Here is an 11,431-nt window from a genome sequence, read left to right on the forward strand (position 1 = left end):
TGCTAGGAAGGGTTATACCCCTGGGAGTTATGTCCCACGTAGAGATGGGGAGGGCAGTGAGTTTGCTTATCATGTTGGCTGAGAGAGAGAGAGGCCACATCTGAGCAACAAAAGAGGTTCTCTTGGGGGTGAATCTTAGGCCTAATTTAAGTAGGCTTAACCTATCCTTTGTGGGGTTAAGTTTCATATGAACAAAAAGCTTGGGGGCTCAGCCTATTGCTTTGGTTGTCCCCACTGCTTGTGAGAATATCAAGAATTCTCCATCAAGTAGGATTTTTTAAAAACTAATGGCCTCTTAAGAATTAGCTTCTTTCTGATTGTGATTGCTGGGAATGGGAGTCCAAGTGAACTCACTCATTAGCACACATTGTCCCTAATGGTTACAGAGTATCTGGACCAGAATAGAAGTTTAGGAAAGAAAATCCTGTTCCACTTCTTGATAGTCTTACCAGGTAATCCATGGGACCTTTATTCACTTACTCAGCAGGCAGCTGGCCAGTGCCTCTCTTAGCGGAACAAGAGGTCAAGTTCCTGCCTTGGAGAATCTCAGGGTCTTGTGGGTGAGACAGACAATAGAACACACACATACATCTCTCATGTCAGGTGGCCAGAGGAAAGGACAAGGGCCCTTGGCCTTGATGGGGCATTTCAAATGGCCAGGTAAAGGAGACCATTCAGCAGAGACTTGAATGGGGAGTTTGCTTAAATTTCAAGCACCAGAAGAAAATAAATAAAATAGAGAGTCCCCAATTTTCCACCCTCCATGCCCTGAGATGAATGTCATTAAAATACAGATGCATAATTCCACTCTTTTTTTCTCTTCACAATCTACATTATATGTGATGTAGAAGATATAACAAGCATTGCATCAAATTTAGATATTAAGCAGAATGCCTTTTTTGTGTTCATATTTTTTACTCATCTGTCCATACCATAGATAAAATGAGCATCAGACACAAGGTTTCCATAATCACACAGTCACAATGCAAAAGCTATATCATTATACAATCATCTTCAAGAAACATGGCTACTGAAACACAGCTCTACAGTTTCAGGCACTTCCCTCCAGCCTCTCTAATACACCTTTAACTAAAAAGGGAATATATATATAATGCGTAAGAATAACCTCCATGATAACCTCTAGACTGTTTGAAATCTCTCAGCCACTGACACTTTAGTTTGTCTCATTTTACTTTTCCCCATTTTGGTCGAGAAGGTTTTCTCAATCTCTTGATGCTGAGTCCTAGCAGATTTCTTTTTTAGTAAGAATAATATTGTCATCATTACTTCATCTTCTGCAACTTGCTCTTTTTTTACTAGGCAAACGAATGGGACATTTTTCCATGCTAGTACTTAGAGATTCACCTCTTTTCTTTCCTTGCTACTTGCTTGCTTTCTAACTTTCTCTACCACCACTACCTTTTTTATAAACTAATGTTTATAAGCCTCCCATTACAATGATTCTGATTTTATTTTTTTTTATCTTACACATTTTAGCAGCTAATAGATAACATGCTTACTACGTGTTCCATGCTATTCTAAGCCCTGGGCCTGTATTATCTCATTTAATCCTCACATGAATCTGATGAGGTGGGAACTATTATGATTTCCATTTTACATTTGAGGGAATCCAGGAGCACAGCAGCGCAGTAATTTGACCTTCAGGGCCAGAGGGCAACAGAAATGAGTGGATGAGATGCTCGGTGCTGACCTGTGTGCTGCAGGCTCAGCGAACACCCTTATGGCTGAGTCAAGCTTCTTTTAAAAAAGCCTGTGGCCCAAACCAAATGTATCCACAGGCTATTGGGGGCCTACAGGCTGCCAGGGAGAGGTTCTGGGAGATTGTATGGGGCCTGCAGAAGCAAAGGGTTATCTGTCAGTGAACCTCTTGGGGTACCTTTTCCAGGGAAGATGCCTGGGAATAGTTGTGTCAGGGCTCAGGGCATCTTAACCTACACGCACTAAAAAGGTCCTGCAAATTTACACTCCCAAGGGCAGTGTAAAACAGTGGCCAATTTCCTCCCAGTTACATCAACATGGCAGGGAGACTTAACCAAAGCTTAATTTTTCCAATCAGATAACCCACTCTAAAAGATAATGTTGCTTCTGATTTGCATCTTTTCAAATATTTACTACTCATCTGTATTACTTCTATGAACGTTTTTCAATAAGTTATCTTTACTGCCCTACTTTTTTCTACTATCTTCATACATTTTTGTTAATGTTTAGATCTTTACTGCATCTGACAGGGGGAAGGTGAATGGGCGGTGGGTTTATTTGTGATCTAAGGTAGAAAGCCCTAACTTTAATTCTTCCCAACTTGGGAGAGGGCCACTTATACTCAGCAAGTGGCTCCTTTAATCATGTAGTAAATTAACCAAAGTATGTGGGTCTTTTTCTGGATTTTCTAGTCTCATTGATTAAATAGTCTATCCTATGCCAATGCCAAGATGTTTTAATTAGCCTAGCTTTCCATCTCTGCTTCCACATCTGCCTCATCTCCTAGACTTAAGACTTCCAAGGAAGGCCAGGAGCAGAGGCCTCTGTGGTTCTCCTACAGGGGCAGGGGGCTGGCCCCCGTTGTCAATATCTGGAGACTTTTCTGATTGTCACAATTGGGGATGGGGGTGGGAGTGCTCCCGGCTCCTGGGGAGTAGAGTTCAAGGATGCTGCTAAACGTCCCATGATACATAGGACGGCCCCACGACAGAGAATCGTCCAGCCCAAAATGTCAACAGGACCGAGGTTGGGAAACACTCGGTTAACAAATCAAAATCCGGACGTGTGACCCAAAGGATGGTCACAAGGGCTGTGTCCTCCGATGACTCACGGTGGCTTTGGCCTGGGGCTCCTTCTGGCTTCTTCCCCAGGACACAGCTCAGGGTGGGGTGTAGCAGTGCCTAGAGGTGAGGTTGAGCGGGCTCTCCAGGGTCGGGGGCAATTGATTTTCAGGTGAGGAATTACTCTAATCATCCTCCTTTCCTCTGAGGAAACCTCCATCACGGTGGGATTCGCGATAGCGTCCGTAAAATTAACCCTTAGCATACATATATTTTTCTTTTTAATCTTTTTTTGGGGGGAAGGGGGTGCATGGTCTGGGAATTGAACCCTGGTCTTCTGCATGAGAGGCGAGCATTCTACCACTGAACCACCCGTGCACCATCTTTTTAACCTTTTATAATCAACTTTTGGGGGTCTAATTTACATATAATAAAATGCAGAGGTTAAGGTATGGTTTGATGAGTTTTGACAAATGTTTACCCCTGTGAAACCACTGCAATCAAGATGTAAAACATTTCCATCTTTCCAAATAGTTCCCTCCTGCCTCTGTGAAGTCAGTGACCCCCATCTCCAATCCCAGGCAGCCATGAATCTGCTTTCTGACACTAACAATTATTTTAAAGTATTCTTATGTCATAAAAGTAAAATATGTGTAAGTATATTCTCTTGCATGCATGGCTTCTTTTGCTCAGCTTAATGCTTTTTCAGGTGCTCTGTATTTTGGATGTACTGGGGGTTCCTTCCTTTCTCTGCTGAGTAGTATTCCATTGTATGGAATACTTAATTTGTTTGTTCGTTCACCTATTGACTGAGGGTTTAGATTGTTTACAGTCTGGAGCTATTACAGATAAAATTGCTAAGCCATTCATGCACAAGTCTGTGGACATACGCTTTAGTTTCTCTGGAGTAAATATCTAGGAGTGGATTGCTGGGCCATAAGATAAGTGTATGTTTATTAACTTTATAAAAAATTCTGCCAAACTTTTTTCCAAAGTGGTCATACCATTTTACTTAGCAACCTATGAAAGTTCCTTTGGTCCACACTCACCAACACTTGGCATTATCAGTCTGTTCATTGTAGCCATCGTAGTGGGTGTGAAGCAGCATCTCCTGTGGCTTTGCATTTCCCTAATGACAAATGATGTTGAGTATCTTTTTATGTATTACTAGCTATTCCTATATCTTCTTTGCTGATGCATTTGTCCATATCTTTTGCTCACTTTTAAATTGGATTTTTAATCTTATTATTGAGTTGTGAGAGTTTTATTTTAAAAATATTCTGGAAACAAATCCTTAGACACCTTTTGATTTTTTTAACAGCACCTTCTGAAGAGCAAAAGTTTTTAATTTTGATGACTTCATTTTTCCTTTATAGCTTGTGGTTGTGGCATATTTAGAAATCTTTGCCTAGATCATGAAAATTTTCTTCCTATATTTTCTTCTAGAGGTTTTGTGGTTTTTGTGCTTAGATTCAGTTTTGTAATCATTGTGCATTTATTTTAATATTGGCATAATTTATTGGAAAGACAATTTTTCCCCATTGAATTACCTTTATTGAAAATTGATTGACCAAATATTTGTGGATCTATTTCTGGACTTTTTGTTCTGCTCCATTGATCTATATCTATTCTTACACCAACAACACACTGTCTTGTTTATGATAAATTTGGCAATCAGATAGTGTTCTTTAAAAGTTTTCAAAATTGTTTTGGCTTTGCATTTCCATATAAATTTTATAATCAGATTATCAACTTCTATGAAAAATTCTGCTGTGATTCCCATGGGATTGTTTTGCTTCTATTTAATTGTGGAGAATCACTGTCCTAAAAGATCTGAGTTTTCCAATTCGCAAGCATAATCTGCCTTTCTATTTATTTACAGCTTCTCTAATTTTTCTCAGCATTCTTTTATAGTTTCCTGTATTCAATCATGCACACATTTTATTGTCTTAATTATTTCAAATTTCAAGGTGCTATTGCAAATGATGTGTTTTTTTAATTTAAATTTCTTATTGCTTATTGCTGGTGCATAAAAGTACAATTAATTTTTTTATATTGAACATGATTCCTGAAGTCTTGCTACAAAATAAAATGGTATGGACACTTTAGCAAACAGTTTTGCAGTTCTTAAATAAAGCTAACCATAGCCCTCGTGGCTATGCTGGAGGCTCCTTAGGATTTTCTATATAGAAAGCTTCAATTCCTCCTTTCCTGTCTGCAGAGTGCTCTTCTCCTGCCTTTCTGCCCTGCCTAAGACCCAGTCCTTCAGGGGCTCTCAGGGCACCATTTCAGTTCATGGGGCCACTGTCCTCGTTCTTTGTTGGCCTTGTGAATTCTCACTCTAGGCCTGTGCAACTTAATGTCCAGGCAAAGACGAAAAGGAATCCCTATGAAGACTTTCATAGCTCTTTCTCTGAACAGCTCCCTCCTCTCCATGACGCTATCCCGCAAATTCTAGCAGTATTCTTGGCTTCCTGGAACGCTTATATTTGCCCCCAGGGCACAGCTACCCTAATTTGTGGACCCAGTACAAAATGAAAATACAGGGCCCTAGGTTAAGAAAATTATTAAGAATTTCAAGATGGCAACCACAGAGTGTTAACCCTAGCACAGGACCTCTCTAAGCTCGGAACTCCACGCTACTGCACAGGTCGCTCACTCTTGAAGCCCAGCTGGCATCCTCCTCAACTCCAGGAGCTGCTTTGCTCGCTCGGCTCTGCTCAGCTCACGCTGTGCTGCAGTCAGGACAGCATCTTGGGGGGAAAAGCTGGGGCCCTGCAATGTCTGTTGTCCGACATCTGAAACCAGTTGTGTCCTATATTTTTGTCCACTTTTATACTTGTCTAGAGCTGGAAGGCAAGTCCAGTACAGTTGTTTCATCGCGGCTAGAAGTGGAAGTTATCTTTTCATATATTCTTGGTCACTCTGCGCCAGGTAGGCCTTAGACAATTTAAATTATTTTTAAAAAATTGGAGCTCACAAGTAATACATGAGTGTCTTTGCTGAAAAATTCAGAATGTTACTGGTAAGTCTGTAGACCAATTCAGTCCCATTGCCAATTCTGGCTCCCTTGCCTCCCTCCCTTCCGCCTCTCAGGAATTGACTAATGACATTAGTTTGGAGCGTCACCTGGTTCTGCACCTTTGCCGAGCATTTACCTCCATGACTGTGAACTCACAAACAATACCGAATAATGAGGTCAAAACTGTGGTCCTCATTAAGTGTTTGCCTAGGAGAAATGGAGACCTCTGTCCCTGAGAAGACATGTACAAGAACACTCTTTGCAGCTTTCTTCATGACAGCCATTTTTAGTTTCCTAGGCTGTTCAAGCAAATACCATGTCTAGGGATGGTTTAAACAATGGGCATTTGATGGCTCATCGTTTTGAGGTTAGGATGAGCCAAATGAAGGTGTCATCAAGGCCATGCTTTTTCTCCAAAGACTGTGGCATTCTGGCTGCCAGCAATCTTTGCTTCTTAGTATATCACATGGCAAGGTGCATGGCAGTCCTCTCCTGGCCTCTCCCTCTCTTCCGGGTTCTGTTGATGTTCAACTTTTTGGCTGCTCTCTCTGTGGCTTTCTCTCTCTCTCTATCTGAATTTCATTCTCTCATAAAGATCTCCAGTGACTGAATGAAGACCCATCCTGATTGAGGTAGGCGTCACCTTAATTACTAAAGCAGACTCATCAAAAAGTCCTGCTTGCAAAGTGTCCTATGCAAGGGGGGAAATGTGGAATTATTAATCTTCTCTACCCAAGGAATTCCTGACATTCTCTCAAGCATTAGGGACTCCTGATTTGATAAACCGAGCCCTTGATCTTGGAGCTAGCCCTTATGAAACTTATCTGTAATGGCAAAGCTAAGCCTATTTACAACTATGCCTGAAAGAGAACCTCTTTTCTTGCTTAGATGTGGCCTCTTTCACTAAGCCAACTCTGCAAATAAAATCACTACCCTCCCCTCTATATGGGACATGACTCCAGGGGTATAAGCCTCCCAGACATCATGGGACATGATTCTCAGGGATGAGCTGGCTCTGGCATCATGAGACTGAGAATGCCTTCTTGACCAAAAGGGAAAAAGAAATGGAGCAAAATACAGTGTCAGTGGCTAAGAGATTTCAAATAGAGCTGAGAGGTCATTTTGGAGGTTGCTTTTATGCAAGTTTCAGTCAGATGCTGCAAATTGCCATGGTATGTGAAGACCCAACCAACCGTATTCCTGAAAACCTGAAAAAATACTCTGGACTCTATCTAAGACTCTAAATGTTTTACCTAGTAAGTTCGTTTTTTCAGAAAGGTTTGCACCTTGTTCCTATGCCAGATAAACCCTGAAACCCAGAGGTGCAAGTCTCTCCAAGAACACCAATCAGTTTCACACCTCTACCCCATAAGGTCAATATGGGGTACCCTTTTCTAGTATGAAGAAGTTAAAATGGTCATTGCCCAGATATCCCCAGAAATTGAAAGAATGATTAAATAAGAGGGAAATTTCTCCATTTCTCTTAATGGAGAAATTCAGATTTAACAAATAATTATGACTCTTGCCTCATTATATAGATATTTCCTTTGAGTTTCTAATGTATTAGAATAGCTAGAATGAACTACCAGAAATTGTTGAGCTGCAATCCAGGAGCCCTGATCTTTGATGATGATTGTATAGTTATATAGCAACAATAAAAAAAGTCAATTGCCTGTGTTTGTATGGGTCACTTCTGGATGCTCTGTTCCACTGATCTATGTGAATATTTCTGACAATACTACACCGTCTTAGTTAACCTACCTTTATTGTATGTCTTTAAATTGGGTGGAATGCAATACTAGGGATCAATAAGGGGGGATGAGTGGTCTGGCATGTTTGGGATTTCCTTTTTTTCTGTTTATTTCTTTTTCTGGAGTAATACAGATGTTCTAAAATTGGTCATGGTGATGGCTGTACCACCATGTGATGATACTGTGAACCATTGATTGTATATTTTGGATAGATTATATGGTAATATGAATATATCGCAATAAAATTACATATAAAAAAATAATAAAACCCAAACAAACTAAAAAAAAAAAAAAGTCCTTCTTACATTGGGTTCATGCCCACAGAAATGGATTAAGTTTAAGAAGATGTTTTTCTGGGGTACATACTACTCCAAACCACCCCAAATCCCAAACTGGAAACCATCAAATGTCTGTTAAAAATAGAATGAATAAATTGTGACATACGTGTATAAGAGAGTCCTGCATAGCAAGGAGGAAGAATGAGCTCCTGCTGCAGACAAGAGTACACATGAATCTCACAGATGTGAGAGGTTAAGCAAAAGAAGCTGGAGGCAAAGAAACAAGAACAGGTAGAACTAATCAAGGCGGTTGGGATCAGAATAAAGGTTCACTCTGTCTGGTGGATGGGGCCATGTGGATTGAGAAAGGGCAAGAGGGGGTCGCATCAGTGTGTTGGCTTTGTGAATGTTGATTGAATTGTAGATTTAAGATGCCGCACTTCACCCCATGACATTATAGCTTGAAAAGAAAGTGAAAAAATAGCATCCCTGACCCCTAGGAAGAAAATAATTGAATCGAGTATGGAAATATGTGAAGAAATGAATTGTCCCCTGGGACTGATAAGAATAGATTTCAGCAAAAGTATTATAACTTTTGTAAGGTATATCTTATAACACCATATATATATATATATATGTTTATATATATAATTTTTTGTTTTTGGCTTAAAGAATGAGAATTTATTGGCTCATGGTTTTGAGGCTAGGAGAAGTCCAAAACCAAGGCATCAGCAAGACAAAGCTTTCTCCCAGCAATCTGTGCTATGCTGGGGCTGGCTGTTGGTGATCCTGGGTCTTTGGTTTTCCTGTGTCCTGGCAATGCACAAGGAGGCATCTTCTTTCTCTTCTGGGTTCTGTTGACTTGTCGCTTCTGTCTGTTCCCTGTGGCTTCTCTTTCTGCTTACAGTTCCCTTGGTTTTTTGTTTGTTTGTTTAGACTTTTTTGTTGTTGTTGTTAAGTTTTTTTATTTGAGAAAACAAACAATATACTTAGAACCACCAACAATGGGCATCTTAGTTAACTTAACCATAGGCATATTTAAATAAAGTATCCATATAATCATTGTAAAGCCTGTGTTTGCACAGTAAGTTTCATAAACCAATTTAAAATTAAGGCATCATGGAAAAAAATCCACATATTCAGATAACAAAATTCTTAAATTCTAAGTATTAAACACTGATACCATTTGATCAGCTATCAAAACTGTGAATGTTCTCAAAATATCAAGTAGAAAGTTCTTACAAATATCTGCATTGCTATAGTAATGACCTATGTTACTAAATATTTTTCTTATTTCAGGAAAACATGAAGATACAAATATTTTTGCAATTAACATATGGAAATCTTAACAACCTAAAATGGATATCTTAGTTAACTTTTACATAAGCATATTAAAAAAATCTAAATAATCATCATAAAGCCTGTTTGTACAATACATTTCATAAACCAATTTAAAATTAAAGCAAGGAAGGAAACAATCAATAAATACAGATATCAGAGTTACTTGTTAACACCATATTTTATATAACATATTTTGTGAATCTATTTAAAATACTTGAGACATTTAAATGAATTATATTTGTAATAATGTTCAGGTATTTAAGATAAAAATATATGGTAGTTCTTTTAAATTATATAAGGGAATTAAATTAATTACAATTATAATTAATATTTACATGTAAGAGGAAAAAAGTGTTTTCAAGTTTATAAATAAATATCATAGATTCCTATACTGATTTTTAAAAATTTCTTAATGTTTTTCTTCAAGTGTGAAATATAATATATATACAAAAAGCAATAAACTTCCAAGTGTATTTTAACAACAGATTTTAAAATTTGGCATGGGTTACAGTTCCACAATTTTTTGGTTTTGCTTTTAGCTGCTCCACTGGAGATCAGCAGAAATATCAATATAATGATTCAACAGTCATATTCCTTTGCTAAATTCTAACTTCTCTGTTATACTCTTCTTCTTCTTTAAATAACATATATACACAAAAGCAGTAAATTTCAAAGCAATATCACAACAATTGCAGATTTCAGAGTTTGGTATGGGTTACAATTCCATAATTTTAGGTTTTTATTTCTAGCTGCTCTAAGGTACAGGAGGCTAAAAGAAGTATCAGTATAATGATTCAGCACTCATACTCATTTGTTAAACCCTTTATTCTCTGTGTAACTCCACCATCACCTCTGACCTTTCTCCCACTCTTCAGGGGTACTTGGGCTATGCCTGTTCTAACATTTTCATGTCGGAAGGGGCTGTCAATAATATGGGATAGGGGGATAGAACTTGTTGCTGCTCTGGAAGGGCTGGCCCCTCTGCTGTTCAGGACTTATCTGCTCCAGGGACCCACCTGGAGGTTGCAGGTTTTGGAGAATTACCCTGGTGTATGGAATCTTTGTAGAGTCTTATGTAATGCCTTAGGTATTCTTTAGGATTGGCAGAAATGGTTTTTTTTTTTTTTTCTTTTTTTTTATTAATCAAAAAAAAGAAAAGAAATTAACACAACATTTAGAAATCATTCCATTCTACGAATGCACTCAGTAATTCTTAGTATCATCACATAGATGTATGATCATCATTTCTTAGTACATTTGCATCGATTTAGGAAAAGAACTAGCAAAACAGCAGAAAAAAATATAGAATGTTAATATAGAGAAGAGAATTAAAATAATAATACTAATTATATATATATATATAAAGGAAAAAGAAAAAAAACAAAAACAAAAGATACAAACACACAAACAAACAAAAAACCATATTTCAGGTGCAGCTTCATTCAGTGTTCCAACCTAGTTACATTACACTTAGGTATTATTGTGCTGTCCATTTTTGAGTTTTTGTATCTAGTCCTGTTGCACAGTCTGTATCCCTTCAGCTCCAATTACCCATTATCTTACCCTGTTTCTAACTCCTGCTGGTCTCTGTTACCAATGATATATTCCAAGCTGATTCACAAATATCGGTTCACATCAGTGGGACCTTACAGTATTTGTCCTTTAGTTTTGGGCTAGACTCACTCAGCATAATGTTCTCTAGGTCCATCCATGTTATTACATGCTTCATAAGTTTAGTCTGTCTTAAAGCTGCATAATATTCCATCGTAGGTATATGCCACAGTTTGTTTAGCCACTCGTCTGTTGATGAACATTTTGGCTGTTTCCATCTCTTTGCAATTGTAGATAATGCTGCTATAAACACTGGTGTGCAAATGTCCGTCTGTGTCTTTGCCCTTAAGTCCCTTGAGTAGATACCTAGCAGTGGTATTGCTGGGTCGTAATCCATTCTGCCATTCTGTCTTTTGATTGGGAAATTCAGTCCATTAACTTTTAGTATTATTACTGTTTGGATAATATTTTCCTCTACCATTTTGGCTTTTGTATTATATATATCATATCTGATTTTCCTTCTTTCTACACTTTACTCCATACCTCTCTCTTCTGTCTTTTCGTATCTGACTCTAATGCTCCCTTTAGTATTTCTTGCAGAGTTGGTCTCTTGGTCACAAATTCTCTCAGTGACTTTTTGTCTATAAATGTTTTAATTTCTCCTTCATTTTTGAAGGACAATTTTGCTGGATATAGGAGTCTTGGTTG

This window comes from Tamandua tetradactyla, chromosome 1, assembly GCF_023851605.1.
Source record: "Tamandua tetradactyla isolate mTamTet1 chromosome 1, mTamTet1.pri, whole genome shotgun sequence".
NCBI lineage: Eukaryota > Metazoa > Chordata > Mammalia > Pilosa > Myrmecophagidae > Tamandua > Tamandua tetradactyla.